Source organism: Bos grunniens, chromosome 19 (assembly GCF_055505025.1).
Source record: "Bos grunniens cultivar Pamir isolate PY7600 chromosome 19, Bosgru_T2T1.0, whole genome shotgun sequence".
NCBI classification, from domain to species: domain Eukaryota; kingdom Metazoa; phylum Chordata; class Mammalia; order Artiodactyla; family Bovidae; genus Bos; species Bos grunniens.
Window position 1 is genome coordinate 21,188,849 of NC_141183.1, and position 13,240 is coordinate 21,202,088.

Below are 13,240 nucleotides of genomic sequence, written 5' to 3' on the forward strand. Positions count from 1 at the left end.
GCTCAAACCCCAGTGACCCCTCTCCATCCTCTCCTGACCCCTAGGTCATCTCCCTGGGCTAGGGTCAGGCTGAGATCCAGGATTTTGAGGGGTAGGGCTCAGGCAGGCATGGGGTGGGTGGGAGAAGTTGTAAAGGCCTAAATTTTCTGTTCTCATTTTAACAAGAAAGAAAAAGAAAGGCAAAGATCTAGGTTGATTCTTCAGGGAAAGGGCTATTTCTGTAGTAAGAGGCCCAGCAGGCAGGAGTCACCTTCAAGAGGAAGGGAGGGGGTTAGGGCAGAGATTTGAGAGCAGGATGGCAGTCCTTCCTGCCATCCCACCTCCTTCTCTCCTGCTGCACCCCTGCTTCTGCCTAAGGATAGATGGGAAATAATGCACACTCCCTTCTTCAGCATCTTTCTTCAGTCTGCCTCTTGTCTGATTGAGGGCTGACATTCCAGTACCAGTCTTTTTGGCCTCTGCTCCCCCAGAGAGTGTACTGTTCTTTCCTAGGGCCTCTCCTCCTGCTAATCTCCAGCGTTCCTTGGCCCTGGTTCCAGGAGTCACCCTTCTCTCTCCTGTCCCATCTGTGCCTCCTGGGACTGCTGCTTCTGCCCCTCTGCTCCCCACTTCACCTTCAGTCATGATCTCCCCTGTCAGCAACGTGCCTTTTACAGGTCAATAAAATTAGCGACTGGGGGCAGAACGAGGCGGGGCAGGGGCCCAGGGGTGCTAAGCTCAATGGCCTTGAATGCGGCTGGACGCACGGAGTCCGGACGCCTATCATTCCAGGGCTAAACAGTGACAGCTGAGGGACCTGAGCTGGCATTGAGGGCAGGGGGGTTGGGGGAGGCGGAGATGCTATGTTGCTGGGAGAGAGATGGACAGAGGATAAAGATGACCTGGGCACCTCAAGGTCCCCTCGGTGGCCTGGTCCCCTACAGAGCTGACCCCTGGTTGGGGGGCCTTGACTTTAGAGGAGGTGGGAAAGCTTTGCAACCACTTTGCCAGGCTGGGAGAGCTTTCCTGAGCTCAAATGGAAGGGGGGACGCAGATAAGGAGGGGTTCCCAGACTTGCTTCTTTGTGTGAGGGGGTCTTCACATGGAGCCACTGCCTCCAGGGCACCTGGGTAAGGCTGCCTGAAGAAGAGCGTTTCATGAGGTCCTCAGGACCCAGGCATCCTAAGTCTTCAGGAAAGCCAGAGCTCCTGAGCGTCCCTAGTGGCCCGGATGCTCCCCGCCCCCCACACCCCACCCCCCTTTTCTGCCCACCTGAATAAACCAGTCGGTCCCACCCTGCGGAGGCTCAGGGAGGGGCGCGGCCGCCGCTCCCCAGGCCCCGCCCCCGCCCGGGCCCCGCCCCCTCCCCGGCCGACTCGAAGCCGCTGCGCTCCAGAGCGCGGTGGAGAGCAGGTGGCCGCAGCCGGCTCATCTCTGCCCCGCAGGTAAGTCCGCGACGCGGGCCGGTTCACGCTGAGGACCTCGAGGGCAGTGCGGGAGAACAAGGCAGCCCCTTCCACCTGTTATGTGCCCTCGACTCAAAACTGGGGGGCCTCAAGGGGCTGGGAGGAACCCCCATTGGCTCTGCGCACTGATGCTGGGCATGTGGGTAGAGGGTGAGACTAAACTCTGGAGAAGTTTCGAGGGTTCCGGCTGGCTTCCCTTGACACTGGGGCAGGCTGCAAGGCACGGAGAAGGACAAAGCCGGACGGTAGGCCCGCAACGTCCTGGAGGAGAGCAGGTTGAAGGTGGGGACTGCGGGGCTCATTGACTAAATGAGCCCCGTGCCTCATCCAGTGCAGCTTCCTTCATCCTCCCTTTAGGGGGTAATGGGGTGACCCAAACGGCTTCTGTGGGAAAATGCGGTGAGAGCTGCTGCATAGCTGAGCTGGAGCCTGGGTCTTTTGGTGTGCCCGGCACAAACACACCTGCATCGTTTATTTGCACCCTGGATACAGATATGTGAGGGAGAGGGGGACGATGAAACAGGGGCTGCTCTAGATGACCCGGGGAACCCCAAGAGCCTGGGGACTGACTAGATGTTTTCTGTGTCCAAGTCCCAGAGTCAGGTGGTGGAGGTGATCGCAGAAGTGGGCCTTATGGTAGACCTGGGTGCATTTGCACCTTCTGTGTCAAGATTTGGGCTGTAGGCAGGTCCTGACTCCTAGGACCATAAGGAAGCCAACCTAGAAAAGGAGGTCCTGGGCTGTCAGCTCAGATGTGGTGCTCAGCACTCTGAGTCACAAAGGAGAGTCAGACTTTGGGTGTTGGTGCTGTGTCGGGGTAGAGCAGAGAACCCCAGATTATAGAATGGGAGGAAGGTCAGGATGTTCCCATCTGGGATCCAGCCAGGACTCCTCGGACCTTCTAGAGATCATCGCAAGCCAACAGACAGACCAAGACCCAACTCAGGTGGGGCGGGGGGCTTCCTGTGTCTGAGTAGATTCCCCATTGCATTGTCTCCTCTCACCACATACACCATCATTGTCGGAAGTTCTTCCTCATATCTGACCTTCATCCCTTCTGCTTCTGTGCCAGTTTTCTGCTTCTGGGAGGCAACGGAGGCTATAGTGGAAAGAGTGGGAGCTCTGGGGTCACTTAGACTTGGGCCCTATCACCTCTATCTACTGAGTGACCTTGGGTGAATTAGTTCACCTCTGAGTTCGCTTCCCCATCTGTAAAATGGGGATAATAATAGAACCCACCTCATAGGGTGGCTGCAGGGATTACATGAGAACACGCACGTAGAGTGCTTAGCACAGTGCCTGGCGCCTGGTGAGGGCTCAACAAGTGTAAGTGTCCCCTCGCCTGTAGGACAGCAAAGCCGATCTGCGGCGGGTAGGGGTGGGGTTGGAAGTTCTTTTTTAAACTTGGCCAGAGAGAGCAGTGCCCTTCACGCCCCCTCCCCCACCCCATCCCCCCCAGCCCCTACTGGTCTCTGGATCTCAACTAGATCTGTCTGAGCTGCACAGGGCCCCACACCACCTTCTCCTTTAGTCACCCTACTTTTTGTCTCCAGGGTGAGGAGAGGGGTCCCTGCCAGCGGCAGCCCACTTGGGGAGGGCTGTGTCCCAGAGGTACAAACTGACTTACAGACCCAACCAAAAAAAAAAGACCCGTTGTCATCACCTCCCTGCCCTCCCCATGTCCAGAAATCCACAAGTTGGGATCAAGCGGCACTCAGTTTTTTTCAGGAAGATAAATAATACAAGTAACTGAAAGTCCTGCTTGGGGATTGTCCAAGCTGCCCTCCAATGAAAAGACAGCTCCAGTCCCTGGCCTGAGCTCTGGAGGCTGCCAGAGAAGGCTGGGTCTAATAAGCACCCTTAAACCTGGGCAAGGGCAGGGCTGCCCATGCCCTGGCTTCGTGCTTTCAAGGTCTCTGCTCTGGCCCTCATCTTGCCATCCCTCTCTTTGTGGGATAAAGAGTAGTCAGCAGGGCAAAGGGGATGGGCCTGAACACCCCCTTCAAGACCACATGCCCCATACCTGTGGTGCCAGAGGTCCCTGCCCAGAAGGTTGCCAGCTTGCTCCCAGCCCATGCAAGCCTATTCCTTGAGCTTGTCCTCCTCAGAGCAGGTCATGCCACTAGTGTGGGCACCCCTGGACCTGAGAGAGGGACACCTGAAAATGGCCAAGGGGCAGCTGTCTGCAGCGTGTGAAGATGGAACCAGGCTGTGTGTTGAGGCTGGGCATCTACCTCCGTGCATGTGAGTCTTGCAGTGCAGAAAGCAGCCGGCTGTAGGAAGCGGGGCTGCTGGCCGGGGCCAGAGTGGGAATGGAGCTCTTTCTCCTTACACAGAGTTGTTCTACAGAACTCCCAGGAGTCACAGGAATCTAAACTGGAAGCTGGTCTTCCAGGTAATTATGAAAGTATATTTGTCAAGGTGGGAGTTTAGAATGTATTTTATTTTATTTTAGGCCACACCACATGGCTTCGGGATCTTAGTTCCCCAGCCAGGGATCAAAACAGTGAGAGTGCTGAGTCCTAACCACTGGACCACCAAGGAATTCCCAGAATATATCTTAATTAGCAGTTTACTAGCTTGATTTATAATTTTTAAACATTTTGACATGGATAGGTGGGCCCTTCTTTGTCCCCCTGCTCCAGGCCTTGCAAATGTTAGGGGTGGAGCCCGCAGCATCAGCAACCAAAACTGTTATTTGGTGAATTCCCTTCCTGCTCTCCCTGTCCTAATAGCACCCCTCTGAAACTGGGCTTAGGACACGCCCACCTGGACCATGAAGGAGTTTCAAGGTGAAATGAAGACTGTCAGCTGTCACCGACAAGCGGTGCCCCCATGGGTCTGCTGACCTCATTCTCCATGCCAAAATTGGGACATTAAAAAAATGTCTCCTGTGATGCTTAAGAGGGAAGGGATGAGGGGGAGAGAGGTTGCTCACCTCCTAACTGTGAAGCTGATGTGAGCACTCACTGGACCCAAGGAGCAAGGAGAGAGTTCAGTGGGGACTGCAGCAGGTGGGATGGCAGTTAGATTGTAGGAAGATGGGGGCTGGACCCCACCGTCTCTCTGGCTGCCTGTCTCAGGGGGCGCTGGACTCGCAGCCAGGAAGGGGGCCGTGTTTCTGGAATGTGGGTCCTCCTGTAAGTTTGGGTGGGGAAGAGTGTGGGGGCAAGCTGGTCAGGCAGTGGGAGTCGTCCCCAGCGGGCAGGAATGGCACATTGGTCTCAGCCAAAGCCGAGTGCCCTGTGGCACCTGAACACACCGTCTGTTCAGAAGAAGACGCACAGCCTTTTGGAGTCGTATCTGACTCACTCTCAGATTCTGATTGGGCTGCTTGAGGATCAAGCCTGCCGCCTTGGCCTCATTAGGGCTGTGAGGTGCTTGACTGAACTGGACACACACTCCCACTCAGACACACACCCAGGCAAGCGTGGCCACCTACAGCAGCCCACAGACGTCACTGTGCACGGTAGTGCACCCCTCATCACCGTTCCAGGTTCAACCCAGGCTATGGATCCCCCCATGGACCCACTCTGACATGTGGGCTCTGCCAATCCCTTGCCTTCACCAGAGTTCACATCTGTCTCCCCTATTGGTGCCTTTTCATTTCACCTTGGGTGACCGACCAGCTCCAGCGGCCAGGGCTTGGCGTACTTTAGGGTGGCTGGGGGCCAGATGCCTGCAGAGGTTCAGCGCTAGGGACAGGAGGCAGCCATGCCGCCCTTCTAGGACTCCCGGGCAAACCCCACCGGGCTCAACAATCAGCCCCTCTGCTCCCCCGAGGCTGGAAGGGAGTGTCTCCGGGTCCCCGTGCAGTTCTGGGAGCCTCTCAGCCTGTGAGCGTGTCTGTCCATGTGTCCTGTGCTCTCGGCGCGGCCCTCCCCCTGCTTTTATGTCGGTCATTTTCTGCCTGTGTCTCTTTTTCTGTGTGTCTTTATTCCTCTTCCCTTTCTCTGTGTATCTGTCTCTGTCTCTCTTAATCTCCTTCTGTCTTTTTGTGTGTGTCTCTGCCCTTCCATCCGTCTCTCTGCCATGCACACACTTCTCCTCACTCTCCCTGTCCCTCAGCTCTGTGTCTCTGATGGTGGGGCGCCTCACTAGCTCATCTTCCAGTATCTGTTGGTCTTTGCCTCTCCCCATCTCTGCCTCTAAGTCAGGGTCTGTTTCTCTCCAACCTCTGTTACTCTCACGAGGCGTCCCAGGGGAACGGGGCAGCCGAATGTCTCTGACTGCAGAATAAGGTGACAAAGCTTCCCCAGGCACTGCCATCACCTCTGGCCCCTCCAACTGCCAGGAGAGGGGAGGACTCTCGGGTTCCGGGAAGGACCCCGAGGCTGGCCCACCTGCCCTGGCTCCTCTGCTAAGAACTTGAGAATTGGGGGCTTTGGTTCCTGACTGAAATATTCAGTGTTTTCTTCTGACAGAGTCACAGGTCTGGCAGCAGGGCTGGGGGTTCAGAGTGTTGAGGGGGAGAGCCCTTGTCTGTGACCTTGAGCTGAGGGAAAGGTGTTCCTCAGGAGGCTTCCTAGGAGCCTTCCTCAGAGGGAGGCTGATTTGATGCTTTTCTTTTTCCTCGAAGCAGCCAAGCTCAGCACACCCACCCCAAGCTCCAGTTTCCAGATCCAAACCACCGCTGTGCTCTCCACCCTGTTCCAGACATTTCTGCCAACTGCCCCAGAGCCTCGGGGCCTTGTTCAAACAGCCTCCTTGCCCTGTCCCCCGGCCTCCTCACTTCTTCACTCCTCTCCTCGCTGCCACGGCCTCTGGTACAGGAGCAGCTGTGTTGGCTGTTTGTTTATCTGACTAAAGTTTCCTTGGGTGGGGTGCGGACCAATTCCATAGGTGTTTTTTTCCCCTCTGCAGATGCCCAGACCAGAGACCAGGCCGACCCTGCGGTGCCCCCACTGCCCTCCCCCGGGCCCCCTTCAGCCTCTCCAACCTCCCCAGGCCCCACGCATCTCCATCCTCCCGATCTCAGATCTGTTGATCCCTATATCTGATGCTAACAACCCCCTCCCACTGGCCAGGCAGGAGAAGAAGCTATGACACTGCCCTGTACCCCCATCCCTCACCTAGGGCAGGGGAAATACCCTGAGAAAGTGCTGGGAATTGGAACCCATGAGTTCTCTGGGTGTTCCCAAAGAGAAACATGTGGGGTGTGGTCTTCAGAAACTGGGAGAAGTCTGCCCGTTTGCCTACCCACCCTCATTGGCCAAGCTTGGAGCCAGCAGTAGAATGAGACTTCAGGAAAGGATTCGTTCTCTAATGGGTTTGAGGACCCCTCCCATGATTCATCCCAGAATGATCTCCCTGAGACCCCAAGGGTCATTCCGTCCCTGGACTTTGCATGACAGCGTACTATGTACAGAACCCCTGCATCCTGCCCGATGAAACCTGGAGAGGTCATAAAATCCCTAATCCAGGCAGAGTCTGGACTTGACCCCGGTCTCCTCATTCTCCACAGCTAGGCCTCCTCCCGGGATGGAGCCACAGCTGCTCTGTGGGCAACAAGGAGCCCAGGCTGCCTCGACTATCCCTACATCTTGCCCTCACCCACGCCTCCTCCACCTCCACAGTCTGCGATGGAGACATCTGGTCCCCACCCGTGTCTCCAGCAGGGAAGGGAGTGTTGGGGCCCGAGTCTTGTGACCTCATTCTGAGATCTGCTGTCCTAGTTAGCAGCTTCCCGAGAGGAGAGGGACACCAGAACCTTTCAGAGATGCTTGCGTACCATCTGGGTGCTAATTGGGAATGGGAACGTCCCTAGTTGAGGCCAGGGACAGCTATTCTGGGGCCACAGGATGGGGTGTGGGGGTGGAGAGGCCAGAGGGGGGATCAGGAAATTTCCCCAAATAGCCTGGCCAGCAGCCACATGTGGGAGCTAGGCCCGGGGGAGGGGGGCCACACAGCCCAGCTGGGCAGGGGGGAGCAGGCAGCTGGCCAGTTGACACATGGTCTTGAACCTCAAGCTGGGCAAGGGGCAGAAATGAAAAAGAACTGGTACCGTCTCCTTTTTTCTGCTAAAATGGACTTCTCTGGAACTTGTGGTGGAAGACTATGTCCCTGCCCTGTCTCTTTAACTTTCCCACGGGCCTTTGTAAGCCCTAACCCATCCCCCAGCCCCTCAATCAGGTGACACTGATTTATTCATTCATTCAACAAATATTTATTGGGACTTCCCTGGTGGTCTAGTGGTTAAGACTCCACACTTCCATTGCAGCAGGGCACAGATTTGATCCCTGGTTGGGGAACTGAGATCCCGCAAGCCACATGGCACAGCCAAAAAAACAAACAAAAACCTCACAAATATTTATTGAGCACCTACCATGGGTTGTATTTTCCAGGTCCTGCCCTGGGAATTCAAAGAGGAATAAGACGAGGGGTGGGGGAGCAGGGATAAGAGAGCATACAGGGAGGCAGGCAGGGCATCGACCTTAAAGAGGGGGAGGAGGGAAGGCCTCTCCTGGTATTTCAGCATCTTGCTCCGGTAAGAGAAAGAGCCATTGTGGCTGTAGCAAAGTATCATAGCAAGGCAGGGAGGGGCACAAAAACAGATCCAAGGGGCATGGGATATTTTGACCTGGACATTTTGACCCCAAGGATGTTTTGAATGCAAACATTTGAAACCAAAACATACCAACACTGAACACTTCTTCAGAAAGTGCTTTCCCATTTGAACTCTGTTCATCCAATTTAATTCCTTCATCAGATTTTTCCATTTTTTTCCCTCTATGGTACAAACAAAATTTCCTTTTTTTTTCATTCTATTTTAACTTTATTGAAATTATTTTCACCGTCATCAATTCTGTATAGATTTTGCAGCCGAGAATTGATGCACTGATCAATTTCACAATGATTAAAGGCCCCCGACCCTGCTCTCCACCATTGTGTGAGTGATTGGGTAACTCCTCCAATTTTGGAAGATTCGAATGTAAATGGAGATTTGTGTTCAAGATTGGATTCTTGTGTCCACTTTAGCCAACAACAAATTTTCTTGTATCTGGTTCTAGCTATTACCAGTGTTACTTGTACCAGCCAAAGTTTTAGTTGGAGAGTTGCATTTATATCTCAGTTAATCTGTGGGCAGGATCATGGATTGCAGAGAAGAAGGGTTTTGGGGAGGTGGGTAGGAGCCAGATTTCCTAAAGTAAGAGAAGCCCTTGGAGGTTTTAGGCAGGAGAGTGACATGTTCAGATTTGCCTTTTAAAAAGTCTCCTCTAGGGAATTCCCTGGTGGCCCAGTGGTTAGGACTGGGCTGTTTCACTGCTGAGGCCCAGGTTCAATCTCTGGTCAGGGAACTAAGATCCCGCAAGATGCATGGTGCTACCAATCAATCAATCAAGTAAAAAAGCTCCTCTGGCCACGTGGAGAACAGACTGGGAGGGCAGTGGAGGCAGGGAGGCTGACGAGGAGGCTGTTGTGCCAATCCAGGTGGTAAAGAGAAGTGAACAGCTTGAAGACAGGTTCAGTTCAGTTCAGTTCAGTTCAGCCACTCAGTCGTGTCCGACTCTGCGACCCCATGAATCGCAGCACGCCAGGCCTCCTTGTCCATCACCAACTCCTGGAGTTCACTCAAACTCACATCCATCGAGTCGATGATGCCATCCAGCCATCTCATCCTCTGTTGCCTCCTTTTCCTCCTGCCCCCAATCCCTCCCAGCATCAGAGTCTTTTCCAATGAGTCAACTCTTTGCATGAGGTCGCCAAAGTACTGGAGTTTCAGCTTTAGCATCATTCCTTCCAAAGAATACCCAGGGCTGATCTCCTTTAAAATGGACTGGTTGGATCTCCTTGCAGTCCAAGGGACTCTCAAGAGTCTTTTCCAACACCACAGTTCAAAAGCATCAATTCTTCGGCGCTCAGCTTTCTTCACAGTCCAACTCTGACATCCATACATGACCACTGGAAAAACCATAGCCTTGACTAGATGGACCTTTGTTGGCAAAGTAATGTCTCTGCTTTTCAATATGCTATCTAGGTTGGTCATAGGGAGATAGAAAGGCAGGGTAATCCCATCTTGCTTCCTGGATCCCAGCACAACCCTCCCCACTCCCTCAGAATGTTCTCCATGTCGTGTCTCACACCTCAGCTCCTGCCCTTGCTTCCTCTGAGGTTCCAGATACCCCAGAGTTCGGCCACTTGAAGTTTGCGCAGGGTGGAGACCAAGAACTGGGGTGTTTTCCTTGGGGCTCTCTCCCAGTCTGTCTCCTGGCCGAATGTGGTGAGGGAGGGTCAGGGATGCCCTGCTGAGGTTGGGGTTCGTGGCTGGAGCAGCTAGGGAGACCACAGACTTGGCCATGAAACGGACCCAGACACAAGGCACTTGTCTGATCCGTGGCTCTGAGCTCTGGGTGTGACCCTGGGCAGGGGTACAAAGGGGCCTCTGTCAGTGCGGGGCACAGAGCCCACCTGGGCCAGGCCAGGCGCTGGAGGAGTGAGGAGGTGGGCTTTGGGGTGTTTGAAAAGAGAGAGCTTCAAATAACTGACCTGAGGTTTGGGTGTCATCTGGGGCAAGTCACTTCCTGTCCTTAACCTGTCTGCTCACCTGTAAAATAGAATGTGAATCCCAGCCTCCCAGAACTAGCTGCATTGTCAGGACTGATTTTGTTGACGAAAACCTCACCTTCCTGGAATCATGTATTTTCAAATATTATTTAACAAGCACACATACTGATCACCAGGTACCTGTTTCCTAAATACTGTAAAAATGTTGACTCATTTAATCCCTGTAAGATCCTATTTTATCCTTGAATCTGCCTTCAATGTGAGAAGAGCAATCCTTGGGTCGGGAAGATACCCTGTAGAAGGCCATGGCTACCCACTCTAGTATTCTTGCTGGAGAATTGTCCATGGAGAATTCCATAGACGGAGGAGCCTGGCAGGCTACAGTCCATGGGGTTGAAAAGAGTCGGACACAACTGAGCGACTAACACTACAGATGGGGAAACTGTGGCACAGAGGTGGCCAAGGCCACGCAGTTGGGAAGTGGCAGGAGGAGGACTTGAACCCAGTGTGGGGATATACCTATACTATGCTGTTTCCCTACAGGAAGGGGTGAGCATCCCTTAGGCCAGGGAGCCCAAGCACAGGGTGGGGGACCTGATTCTTCATCAGGAATGGAAAGGGATTCAGGAACACCTCTGCCTTGAGGAGCATAACCACGCAATGTCTCCCCTCCCAGGGCCTGGCCCCTAGGACAGGGCTATGAGTGACCAGAGACCCAGGACAGAAAAAGAGGGTGGAACAGGGAGTTACAGGAGCAGGTCACAACCCTGCCACCTTTGGCCCAGTTGTGGGAGCAGCTGTGACCAGCAGAGGCTGGGGTAGGTTTGGTGTGCCTTCAGCTAGGGCTAGTCATTCCTGTGGGGTGCCAGACTTGGAGCCACGTGGTTGGAGGAAGGCCAGGGTCTGGCTGGACATAAAGCATGGACATGTAACAGAATGGAGTAGGGGGCTTCCGCCGAGGGGCTGAGGATGCTGGAGAAACAGAGCCCAAGTCCACAGCGTCAGGACTTTCGGTCTTCATGGAAAGCCTTTGAGCATGCGCAGAACCTGACAAAAAAAGGAGGCGGGGCTTACCAGGCTGGGGTCAAAGAGGCCGGTAGCTTACATCCTAAGCAGCACGTGGTCCTTGGACGTGGAGAGCTGTGAGTGCCGAGCTCTGAGCTGGTACTTGCTCTTCCAGATGTATCTCTAGGCCGGTCTGCTCTTCGGAATTACCTGGATGCTTGTTAAAAAGGCAGACACCGAGCCTCACTCCAGATTCTGAATCTGAATTCCTGGGATGAGGGCCCAGCCCAAGATGCCTAATGAGCTCCGTGGTGATGCTCAGGTAGCCAGGCACTTGGAAAAACCGCCGGGCGATGGGTGCTCGCCCTTGGCTGCTCATCAGAATCACCGGGGAAGAATTGAAAATTCCTGGTGCCCAGGCTGCACCCTGGACTAATTCCATCAGAATCTCTGGGGAGGAGTCCCATCATTTTCAAAGCTGCCCAGGTGATTCCAGTGAGGGGCCATAGTTATCTTTGAGCAGCCCTGACCCTCATCTCAGGCAGCTCTGGCCTGAACTGTGCCATCCTCAGAGAGTCCTTTCCTGGCCACTTGTTCTCCCTGACTTTGTGTGTTTATCCACTTATTGACTTGACCATCCTCCTAGATTGCAAGCTCCATGAGGGCCCCTTAAGACTTTTGTTCATTGCTGCATCCCCTAGGCATAGAATGGAGGGCCTAGCATATAGAAGGTGTTCAGTGGGTGTTTACTGAGTGAATTTATCGAGTCACTCCTCTGTGCCAGGCCCAAAGGGAGATACTCTCCATATATCATCTCAATTTTCCCAACAAATCCACAAGATAGATACTTTTGTACCCATTTTACAGATCAGAGAGGCGAAGCAACTTGCCCAAGGTCTGACGGCTCCAGAACCCAGGCTCTGTCCTGGGCCCTGAACTGCCTCCCAGCCAAGGGCTTTGGGCAGCCCCTGCTGTGGGAAGCAGCCTGACAGCCTGGAGGCTGAACAGAGGGCCTTGGGGACCTGGGGCATGTTGACTCAGCCCATCCCCAGGGCGTTTCTTGGAAGCTCTCTGCTGGTTTTGAAAGGCCTCCTTCATGGCCTGCAACGGCCATGTGCTTCCACCCACCCGACTGATTTGAGAGGAGGACTCCTTGATGCGGTTCGGCAGCTGCTCCTTGCCAGCAAGATGGACCATGGCCATCCCACCATCTCTCTCAGCCAGTGCGCTCAGAGGCTCTCCCCTCCCTCCTGCCCTAGGTGACCCCAGATTCTCAGGGTCATTCTCAGTGCCCCCCTGCCTTCATTCTTCTGAGGTTAGCATGTGTTAGGTTCAGTTACTTCTACTGAGGAAGAGGGGAAGACCTCAAGGCCCAGGAAGGTGGGAGAATTCTGCTGGACAAACTAACCAAAGAAAAGCATCAGGAAATGAAGGGTGGGTTGGGGAAACTCAAAGATCTAAATTTCCTTAGGGTTGATCCTGGCTGGTAGTCAGGGCCTCTCCCGGCCTCTTCTGAATGCAGCTCTTTAAGTAGGAAGGAGGTTAGCCAAGGTCCCAGTGAGGACCCCTGGGCCCTCAGCCATTCCTTCTCTTCCATGGGGCAGTATGAGCAAGTCCCCCCAGTAAGCTGACTGCCTTCTAGCCTGCTGCTGTTGCGATGAATATTCTGGGGAGGGGGCCACCCCTGCTGTGGGACACCCCAGTCCCCAGCCTCCTCTCCTCCTGCTCCAGCCTCTCCTACACGACCCAGGCAGCTTTGCCCAGCTGGATGAAGAGGTTGAAATAATTTCTGTTGCGCTGGCAACAAACACAAGTTGGCTATAACTCTGGACTAGGGAAGACTGGGGATGGGCTGGCAGCCTTGAGCGGCAGGATGATGGGCAGGAGGGGAGGGGTCTGTCTGGATATGCAGATGGGCACTATGTGTGGGAGAGGAGATTATTTGTGAGGTTTCAGGGGTTCCACCCAGGCCCGTTTGTCTTTCCTCTCTTTTCGCCCCATTAGTTTCCATTGCACAGCTGTGGGGAAGTTCCTTCTGCAGTCTTACCACTGTCCCTCCTGCTTTAACTAACAATGTCATCCCCTCACATCATAATGGCTCTTTATAGTCTGCAAGGTGTTTTCTATTTGTTATCTTATTTAATCTTGTCAGCTGTCAGCCTTGGGTTAGGGGAGTTATTATTAGTTATTGTTAGCCCCATTTCATAGATCAGGAAACTGAGATGTGGGGAAAATGGCCATGTTCCCAGTCACAGGTCAGTAAGTGGCAGTTATATGCAAGTGCT

At 54.0% G+C, this 13,240-nt stretch overlaps 1 protein-coding gene across 3 annotated transcripts in view; it reads left to right on the forward strand.

The window, feature by feature from the left end:
* Positions 1–1,374: 1,374 nt before the first annotated feature.
* LOC147351594 (uncharacterized protein C17orf113) overlaps positions 1,375–13,240 on the forward strand; it is a 59,141-nt gene continuing 47,275 nt past the window's right edge. Inside the window, exon 1 of one of the 3 annotated variants that reach the window (XM_086357691.1) lies at positions 1,375–1,424. The gene's annotated coding sequence lies outside the window, so the exon portion shown is untranslated. The remainder of the gene's footprint in view (positions 1,425–13,240) is intronic. The other 2 variants (XM_086357690.1, XM_086357683.1) reach the window with 2 other exon arrangements.